The following is a 13,783-nucleotide window of genomic DNA, read 5'->3' as shown; positions in this document are numbered from 1 at the left end:
ACAGGGACTGACCATCACTATAATACACACAGGGACTGACCATCACTATAATACACACAGGGACTGACCATCACTATAATACACACAGGGACTGACCATCACTATAATACACACAGGGACTGACCATCACTATAATACACACAGGGACTGACCATCACTATAATACACACAGGGACTGACCATCACTATAATACACACAGGGACTGACCATCACTATAATACACACAGGGACTGACCATCACTATAATACACACAGGGACTGACCATCACTATAATACACACAGGGACTGACCATCACTATAATACACACAGGGACTGACCATCACTATAATACACACAGGGACTGACCATCACTATAATACACACAGGGACTGACCATCACTATAATACACACAGGGACTGACCATCACTATAATACACACAGGGACTGACCATCACTATAATACACACAGGGACTGACCATCACTATAATACACACAGGGACTGACCATCACTATAATACACACAGGGACTGACCATCACTATAATACACACAGGGACTGACCATCACTATAATACACACAGGGACTGACCATCACTATAATACACACAGGGACTGACCATCACTATAATACACACAGGGACTGACCATCACTATAATACACACAGGGACTGACCATCACTATAATACACACAGGGACTGACCATCACTATAATACACACAGGGACTGACCATCACTATAATACACACAGGGACTGACCATCACTATAATACACACAGGGACTGACCATCACTATAATACACACAGGGACTGACCATCACTATAATACACACAGGGACTGACCATCACTATAATACACACAGGGACTGACCATCACTATAATACACACAGGGACTGACCATCACTATAATACACACAGGGACTGACCATCACTATAATACACACAGGGACTGACCATCACTATAATACACACAGGGACTGACCATCACTATAATACACACAGGGACTGACCATCACTATAATACACACAGGGACTGACCATCACTATAATACACACAGGGACTGACCATCACTATAATACACACAGGGACTGACCATCACTATAATACACACAGGGACTGACCATCACTATAATACACACAGGGACTGACCATCACTATAATACACACAGGGACTGACCATCACTATAATACACACAGGGACTGACCATCACTATAATACACACAGGGACTGACCATCACTATAATACACACAGGGACTGACCATCACTATAATACACACAGGGACTGACCATCACTATAATACACACAGGGACTGACCATCACTATAATACACACAGGGACTGACCATCACTATAATACACACAGGGACTGACCATCACTATAATACACACAGGGACTGACCATCACTATAATACACACAGGGACTGACCATCACTATAATACACACAGGGACTGACCATCACTATAATACACACAGGGACTGACCATCACTATAATACACACAGGGACTGACCATCACTATAATACACACAGGGACTGACCATCACTATAATACACACAGGGACTGACCATCACTATAATACACACAGGGACTGACCATCACTATAATACACACAGGGACTGACCATCACTATAATACACACAGGGACTGACCATCACTATAATACACACAGGGACTGACCATCACTATAATACACACAGGGACTGACCATCACTATAATACACACAGGGACTGACCATCACTATAATACACACAGGGACTGACCATCACTATAATACACACAGGGACTGACCATCACTATAATACACACAGGGACTGACCATCACTATAATACACACAGGGACTGACCATCACTATAATACACACAGGGACTGACCATCACTATAATACACACAGGGACTGACCATCACTATAATACACACAGGGACTGACCATCACTATAATACACACAGGGACTGACCATCACTATAATACACACAGGGACTGACCATCACTATAATACACACAGGGACTGACCATCACTATAATACACACAGGGACTGACCATCACTATAATACACACAGGGACTGACCATCACTATAATACACACAGGGACTGACCATCACTATAATACACACAGGGACTGACCATCACTATAATACACACAGGGACTGACCATCACTATAATACACACAGGGACTGACCATCACTATAATACACACAGGGACTGACCATCACTATAATACACACAGGGACTGACCATCACTATAATACACACAGGGACTGACCATCACTATAATACACACAGGGACTGACCATCACTATAATACACACAGGGACTGACCATCACTATAATACACACAGGGACTGACCATCACTATAATACACACAGGGACTGACCATCACTATAATACACACAGGGACTGACCATCACTATAATACACACAGGGACTGACCATCACTATAATACACACAGGGACTGACCATCACTATAATACACACAGGGACTGACCATCACTATAATACACACAGGGACTGACCATCACTATAATACACACAGGGACTGACCATCACTATAATACACACAGGGACTGACCATCACTATAATACACACAGGGACTGACCATCACTATAATACACACAGGGACTGACCATCACTATAATACACACAGGGACTGACCATCACTATAATACACACAGGGACTGACCATCACTATAATACACACAGGGACTGACCATCACTATAATACACACAGGGACTGACCATCACTATAATACACACAGGGACTGACCATCACTATAATACACACAGGGACTGACCATCACTATAATACACACAGGGACTGACCATCACTATAATACACACAGGGACTGACCATCACTATAATACACACAGGGACTGACCATCACTATAATACACACAGGGACTGACCATCACTATAATACACACAGGGACTGACCATCACTATAATACACACAGGGACTGACCATCACTATAATACACACAGGGACTGACCATCACTATAATACACACAGGGACTGACCATCACTATAATACACACAGGGACTGACCATCACTATAATACACACAGGGACTGACCATCACTATAATACACACAGGGACTGACCATCACTATAATACACACAGGGACTGACCATCACTATAATACACACAGGGACTGACCATCACTATAATACACACAGGGACTGACCATCACTATAATACACACAGGGACTGACCATCACTATAATACACACAGGGACTGACCATCACTATAATACACACAGGGACTGACCATCACTATAATACACACAGGGACTGACCATCACTATAATACACACAGGGACTGACCATCACTATAATACACACAGGGACTGACCATCACTATAATACACACAGGGACTGACCATCACTATAATACACACAGGGACTGACCATCACTATAATACACACAGGGACTGACCATCACTATAATACACACAGGGACTGACCATCACTATAATACACACAGGGACTGACCATCACTATAATACACACAGGGACTGACCATCACTATAATACACACAGGGACTGACCATCACTATAATACACACAGGGACTGACCATCACTATAATACACACAGGGACTGACCATCACTATAATACACACAGGGACTGACCATCACTATAATACACACAGGGACTGACCATCACTATAATACACACAGGGACTGACCATCACTATAATACACACAGGGACTGACCATCACTATAATACACACAGGGACTGACCATCACTATAATACACACAGGGACTGACCATCACTATAATACACACAGGGACTGACCATCACTATAATACACACAGGGACTGACCATCACTATAATACACACAGGGACTGACCATCACTATAATACACACAGGGACTGACCATCACTATAATACACACAGGGACTGACCATCACTATAATACACACAGGGACTGACCATCACTATAATACACACAGGGACTGACCATCACTATAATACACACAGGGACTGACCATCACTATAATACACACAGGGACTGACCATCACTATAATACACACAGGGACTGACCATCACTATAATACACACAGGGACTGACCATCACTATAATACACACAGGGACTGACCATCACTATAATACACACAGGGACTGACCATCACTATAATACACACAGGGACTGACCATCACTATAATACACACAGGGACTGACCATCACTATAATACACACAGGGACTGACCATCACTATAATACACACAGGGACTGACCATCACTATAATACACACAGGGACTGACCATCACTATAATACACACAGGGACTGACCATCACTATAATACACACAGGGACTGACCATCACTATAATACACACAGGGACTGACCATCACTATAATACACACAGGGACTGACCATCACTATAATACACACAGGGACTGACCATCACTATAATACACACAGGGACTGACCATCACTATAATACACACAGGGACTGACCATCACTATAATACACACAGGGACTGACCATCACTATAATACACACAGGGACTGACCATCACTATAATACACACAGGGACTGACCATCACTATAATACACACAGGGACTGACCATCACTATAATACACACAGGGACTGACCATCACTATAATACACACAGGGACTGACCATCACTATAATACACACAGGGACTGACCATCACTATAATACACACAGGGACTGACCATCACTATAATACACACAGGGACTGACCATCACTATAATACACACAGGGACTGACCATCACTATAATACACACAGGGACTGACCATCACTATAATACACACAGGGACTGACCATCACTATAATACACACAGGGACTGACCATCACTATAATACACACAGGGACTGACCATCACTATAATACACACAGGGACTGACCATCACTATAATACACACAGGGACTGACCATCACTATAATACACACAGGGACTGACCATCACTATAATACACACAGGGACTGACCATCACTATAATACACACAGGGACTGACCATCACTATAATACACACAGGGACTGACCATCACTATAATACACACAGGGACTGACCATCACTATAATACACACAGGGACTGACCATCACTATAATACACACAGGGACTGACCATCACTATAATACACACAGGGACTGACCATCACTATAATACACACAGGGACTGACCATCACTATAATACACACAGGGACTGACCATCACTATAATACACACAGGGACTGACCATCACTATAATACACACAGGGACTGACCATCACTATAATACACACAGGGACTGACCATCACTATAATACACACAGGGACTGACCATCACTATAATACACACAGGGACTGACCATCACTATAATACACACAGGGACTGACCATCACTATAATACACACAGGGACTGACCATCACTATAATACACACAGGGACTGACCATCACTATAATACACACAGGGACTGACCATCACTATAATACACACAGGGACTGACCATCACTATAATACACACAGGGACTGACCATCACTATAATACACACAGGGACTGACCATCACTATAATACACACAGGGACTGACCATCACTATAATACACACAGGGACTGACCATCACTATAATACACACAGGGACTGACCATCACTATAATACACACAGGGACTGACCATCACTATAATACACACAGGGACTGACCATCACTATAATACACACAGGGACTGACCATCACTATAATACACACAGGGACTGACCATCACTATAATACACACAGGGACTGACCATCACTATAATACACACAGGGACTGACCATCACTATAATACACACAGGGACTGACCATCACTATAATACACACAGGGACTGACCATCACTATAATACACACAGGGACTGACCATCACTATAATACACACAGGGACTGACCATCACTATAATACACACAGGGACTGACCATCACTATAATACACACAGGGACTGACCATCACTATAATACACACAGGGACTGACCATCACTATAATACACACAGGGACTGACCATCACTATAATACACACAGGGACTGACCATCACTATAATACACACAGGGACTGACCATCACTATAATACACACAGGGACTGACCATCACTATAATACACACAGGGACTGACCATCACTATAATACACACAGGGACTGACCATCACTATAATACACACAGGGACTGACCATCACTATAATACACACAGGGACTGACCATCACTATAATACACACAGGGACTGACCATCACTATAATACACACAGGGACTGACCATCACTATAATACACACAGGGACTGACCATCACTATAATACACACAGGGACTGACCATCACTATAATACACACAGGGACTGACCATCACTATAATACACACAGGGACTGACCATCACTATAATACACACAGGGACTGACCATCACTATAATACACACAGGGACTGACCATCACTATAATACACACAGGGACTGACCATCACTATAATACACACAGGGACTGACCATCACTATAATACACACAGGGACTGACCATCACTATAATACACACAGGGACTGACCATCACTATAATACACACAGGGACTGACCATCACTATAATACACACAGGGACTGACCATCACTATAATACACACAGGGACTGACCATCACTATAATACACACAGGGACTGACCATCACTATAATACACACAGGGACTGACCATCACTATAATACACACAGGGACTGACCATCACTATAATACACACAGGGACTGACCATCACTATAATACACACAGGGACTGACCATCACTATAATACACACAGGGACTGACCATCACTATAATACACACAGGGACTGACCATCACTATAATACACACAGGGACTGACCATCACTATAATACACACAGGGACTGACCATCACTATAATACACACAGGGACTGACCATCACTATAATACACACAGGGACTGACCATCACTATAATACACACAGGGACTGACCATCACTATAATACACACAGGGACTGACCATCACTATAATACACACAGGGACTGACCATCACTATAATACACACAGGGACTGACCATCACTATAATACACACAGGGACTGACCATCACTATAATACACACAGGGACTGACCATCACTATAATACACACAGGGACTGACCATCACTATAATACACACAGGGACTGACCATCACTATAATACACACAGGGACTGACCATCACTATAATACACACAGGGACTGACCATCACTATAATACACACAGGGACTGACCATCACTATAATACACACAGGGACTGACCATCACTATAATACACACAGGGACTGACCATCACTATAATACACACAGGGACTGACCATCACTATAATACACACAGGGACTGACCATCACTATAATACACACAGGGACTGACCATCACTATAATACACACAGGGACTGACCATCACTATAATACACACAGGGACTGACCATCACTATAATACACACAGGGACTGACCATCACTATAATACACACAGGGACTGACCATCACTATAATACACACAGGGACTGACCATCACTATAATACACACAGGGACTGACCATCACTATAATACACACAGGGACTGACCATCACTATAATACACACAGGGACTGACCATCACTATAATACACACAGGGACTGACCATCACTATAATACACACAGGGACTGACCATCACTATAATACACACAGGGACTGACCATCACTATAATACACACAGGGACTGACCATCACTATAATACACACAGGGACTGACCATCACTATAATACACACAGGGACTGACCATCACTATAATACACACAGGGACTGACCATCACTATAATACACACAGGGACTGACCATCACTATAATACACACAGGGACTGACCATCACTATAATACACACAGGGACTGACCATCACTATAATACACACAGGGACTGACCATCACTATAATACACACAGGGACTGACCATCACTATAATACACACAGGGACTGACCATCACTATAATACACACAGGGACTGACCATCACTATAATACACACAGGGACTGACCATCACTATAATACACACAGGGACTGACCATCACTATAATACACACAGGGACTGACCATCACTATAATACACACAGGGACTGACCATCACTATAATACACACAGGGACTGACCATCACTATAATACACACAGGGACTGACCATCACTATAATACACACAGGGACTGACCATCACTATAATACACACAGGGACTGACCATCACTATAATACACACAGGGACTGACCATCACTATAATACACACAGGGACTGACCATCACTATAATACACACAGGGACTGACCATCACTATAATACACACAGGGACTGACCATCACTATAATACACACAGGGACTGACCATCACTATAATACACACAGGGACTGACCATCACTATAATACACACAGGGACTGACCATCACTATAATACACACAGGGACTGACCATCACTATAATACACACAGGGACTGACCATCACTATAATACACACAGGGACTGACCATCACTATAATACACACAGGGACTGACCATCACTATAATACACACAGGGACTGACCATCACTATAATACACACAGGGACTGACCATCACTATAATACACACAGGGACTGACCATCACTATAATACACACAGGGACTGACCATCACTATAATACACACAGGGACTGACCATCACTATAATACACACAGGGACTGACCATCACTATAATACACACAGGGACTGACCATCACTATAATACACACAGGGACTGACCATCACTATAATACACACAGGGACTGACCATCACTATAATACACACAGGGACTGACCATCACTATAATACACACAGGGACTGACCATCACTATAATACACACAGGGACTGACCATCACTATAATACACACAGGGACTGACCATCACTATAATACACACAGGGACTGACCATCACTATAATACACACAGGGACTGACCATCACTATAATACACACAGGGACTGACCATCACTATAATACACACAGGGACTGACCATCACTATAATACACACAGGGACTGACCATCACTATAATACACACAGGGACTGACCATCACTATAATACACACAGGGACTGACCATCACTATAATACACACAGGGACTGACCATCACTATAATACACACAGGGACTGACCATCACTATAATACACACAGGGACTGACCATCACTATAATACACACAGGGACTGACCATCACTATAATACACACAGGGACTGACCATCACTATAATACACACAGGGACTGACCATCACTATAATACACACAGGGACTGACCATCACTATAATACACACAGGGACTGACCATCACTATAATACACACAGGGACTGACCATCACTATAATACACACAGGGACTGACCATCACTATAATACACACAGGGACTGACCATCACTATAATACACACAGGGACTGACCATCACTATAATACACACAGGGACTGACCATCACTATAATACACACAGGGACTGACCATCACTATAATACACACAGGGACTGACCATCACTATAATACACACAGGGACTGACCATCACTATAATACACACAGGGACTGACCATCACTATAATACACACAGGGACTGACCATCACTATAATACACACAGGGACTGACCATCACTATAATACACACAGGGACTGACCATCACTATAATACACACAGGGACTGACCATCACTATAATACACACAGGGACTGACCATCACTATAATACACACAGGGACTGACCATCACTATAATACACACAGGGACTGACCATCACTATAATACACACAGGGACTGACCATCACTATAATACACACAGGGACTGACCATCACTATAATACACACAGGGACTGACCATCACTATAATACACACAGGGACTGACCATCACTATAATACACACAGGGACTGACCATCACTATAATACACACAGGGACTGACCATCACTATAATACACACAGGGACTGACCATCACTATAATACACACAGGGACTGACCATCACTATAATACACACAGGGACTGACCATCACTATAATACACACAGGGACTGACCATCACTATAATACACACAGGGACTGACCATCACTATAATACACACAGGGACTGACCATCACTATAATACACACAGGGACTGACCATCACTATAATACACACAGGGACTGACCATCACTATAATACACACAGGGACTGACCATCACTATAATACACACAGGGACTGACCATCACTATAATACACACAGGGACTGACCATCACTATAATACACACAGGGACTGACCATCACTATAATACACACAGGGACTGACCATCACTATAATACACACAGGGACTGACCATCACTATAATACACACAGGGACTGACCATCACTATAATACACACAGGGACTGACCATCACTATAATACACACAGGGACTGACCATCACTATAATACACACAGGGACTGACCATCACTATAATACACACAGGGACTGACCATCACTATAATACACACAGGGACTGACCATCACTATAATACACACAGGGACTGACCATCACTATAATACACACAGGGACTGACCATCACTATAATACACACAGGGACTGACCATCACTATAATACACACAGGGACTGACCATCACTATAATACACACAGGGACTGACCATCACTATAATACACACAGGGACTGACCATCACTATAATACACACAGGGACTGACCATCACTATAATACACACAGGGACTGACCATCACTATAATACACACAGGGACTGACCATCACTATAATACACACAGGGACTGACCATCACTATAATACACACAGGGACTGACCATCACTATAATACACACAGGGACTGACCATCACTATAATACACACAGGGACTGACCATCACTATAATACACACAGGGACTGACCATCACTATAATACACACAGGGACTGACCATCACTATAATACACACAGGGACTGACCATCACTATAATACACACAGGGACTGACCATCACTATAATACACACAGGGACTGACCATCACTATAATACACACAGGGACTGACCATCACTATAATACACACAGGGACTGACCATCACTATAATACACACAGGGACTGACCATCACTATAATACACACAGGGACTGACCATCACTATAATACACACAGGGACTGACCATCACTATAATACACACAGGGACTGACCATCACTATAATACACACAGGGACTGACCATCACTATAATACACACAGGGACTGACCATCACTATAATACACACAGGGACTGACCATCACTATAATACACACAGGGACTGACCATCACTATAATACACACAGGGACTGACCATCACTATAATACACACAGGGACTGACCATCACTATAATACACACAGGGACTGACCATCACTATAATACACACAGGGACTGACCATCACTATAATACACACAGGGACTGACCATCACTATAATACACACAGGGACTGACCATCACTATAATACACACAGGGACTGACCATCACTATAATACACACAGGGACTGACCATCACTATAATACACACAGGGACTGACCATCACTATAATACACACAGGGACTGACCATCACTATAATACACACAGGGACTGACCATCACTATAATACACACAGGGACTGACCATCACTATAATACACACAGGGACTGACCATCACTATAATACACACAGGGACTGACCATCACTATAATACACACAGGGACTGACCATCACTATAATACACACAGGGACTGACCATCACTATAATACACACAGGGACTGACCATCACTATAATACACACAGGGACTGACCATCACTATAATACACACAGGGACTGACCATCACTATAATACACACAGGGACTGACCATCACTATAATACACACAGGGACTGACCATCACTATAATACACACAGGGACTGACCATCACTATAATACACACAGGGACTGACCATCACTATAATACACACAGGGACTGACCATCACTATAATACACACAGGGACTGACCATCACTATAATACACACAGGGACTGACCATCACTATAATACACACAGGGACTGACCATCACTATAATACACACAGGGACTGACCATCACTATAATACACACAGGGACTGACCATCACTATAATACACACAGGGACTGACCATCACTATAATACACACAGGGACTGACCATCACTATAATACACACAGGGACTGACCATCACTATAATACACACAGGGACTGACCATCACTATAATACACACAGGGACTGACCATCACTATAATACACACAGGGACTGACCATCACTATAATACACACAGGGACTGACCATCACTATAATACACACAGGGACTGACCATCACTATAATACACACAGGGACTGACCATCACTATAATACACACAGGGACTGACCATCACTATAATACACACAGGGACTGACCATCACTATAATACACACAGGGACTGACCATCACTATAATACACACAGGGACTGACCTGCAGCCTGCTGATCCTATTTGTGAGGCCTTTCCCCATTTTGGCAGGTCCTCCTTGTCATTATGCAGGTCGTCTCCATTTTTTAACAGCTCCGCCCCCTTTGCGTCCCCTCTCCCTGCTGTCCAGGCCCTCATTCACTTTGCAGCTTTCCCCCCATTCTACGACCCGTTACAACCCTCTTTGCAGGCCTATCTGCCCTTCTCAGAGCAGCCTCACCCTTCTACCCACTGGCCCACCCCCCCAACAATCTCCCCTGCCATTTTATTCTTGGTCAGGGATCTTGCACCATCGGCTGCTCCAGCCTCACTCTGCAGTTTGCTCTGTGAACTAGCCCGGGTTTGAGAGGCTGAATAGCCTCTGTTCTGCTGATTCTGTATCTGCATGGCTGGGTTGTATGATGCTGTCTTTCATGTGGCACCTCCTGGTGAAGTCAGTAACGGTGATTTATATAACGCTATCCTTTGTGTAGCCAGGGCAGCACATGTCAATGCTGCTCTCCTTCAAACAGCTGATATCTGTTTCTGATTGTCCCCCCCACATCACTTACTTCACCCCCTCCCTGTGTTATCGAGTTAGAAAGCTCTGCCTGACAGATTATTCTGCGGCAACCAATCTCAAATCAGCAGCGTTGTGAACTGGGGGAGTAACAAGCTGACTCAGTGCCTTGCATCTATTTATAAAACTTGTGACAGAACTGCAATGTTTATCTGGTATTTCATCGGGTTTTATTGCCACCTTCTTCCAAACCAGTTTCATCCCTTTCCTTCGCTTCTAAATATATTAATTCTTTCTCGAGTTTCTTCAGGAACGTGAACCAGTTATAACTAAGGAGTAGGGGGATACAGGTAAAGCACCCTGGACAATTTCCCATGGCCAATCCACCTAACCTGCACACCTTTGGACTGTGGGAGGAAACCCACACAGACAGTCACCTGATGCTGGAATCGAACCCGGGTCCCTGACGCTGCGAGGCAGCAGTGCTAACCACTGATCAACCATGCCTTTACCCAGAGAGGAGTAGGAAATAGTTGACAGGAATTGTGGAGATGTATTTAAGGTGCAGCTTGGTAATCGAGCAATGGGGAAGGGAATGAGGTTAGAGGAATATGGGGGAACGTTCCCTCATGTGGAGAATTAATGCCAATGTCAGCTTACTAGCGTGTTTATAACATTCTCCATTTTAGACAAATTCCCAACACACTGACCACCGCTTGGCACACCCCTGCTGAGTCAGCCAGGCAGAGAGTGGGTGCTGAGTGGAGTCACTGTGCCTAAAAACAGAGTAGGAACAGCCAGAGGGTGTGCCAAGGATCGGAGCACTGACTTTACAAAGCCCATC

This window comes from Chiloscyllium plagiosum, unplaced genomic scaffold (genome assembly GCF_004010195.1).
Source record: "Chiloscyllium plagiosum isolate BGI_BamShark_2017 unplaced genomic scaffold, ASM401019v2 scaf_10733, whole genome shotgun sequence".
NCBI lineage: Eukaryota > Metazoa > Chordata > Chondrichthyes > Orectolobiformes > Hemiscylliidae > Chiloscyllium > Chiloscyllium plagiosum.
Note: the sequence above shows the minus strand (reverse complement) of the source record.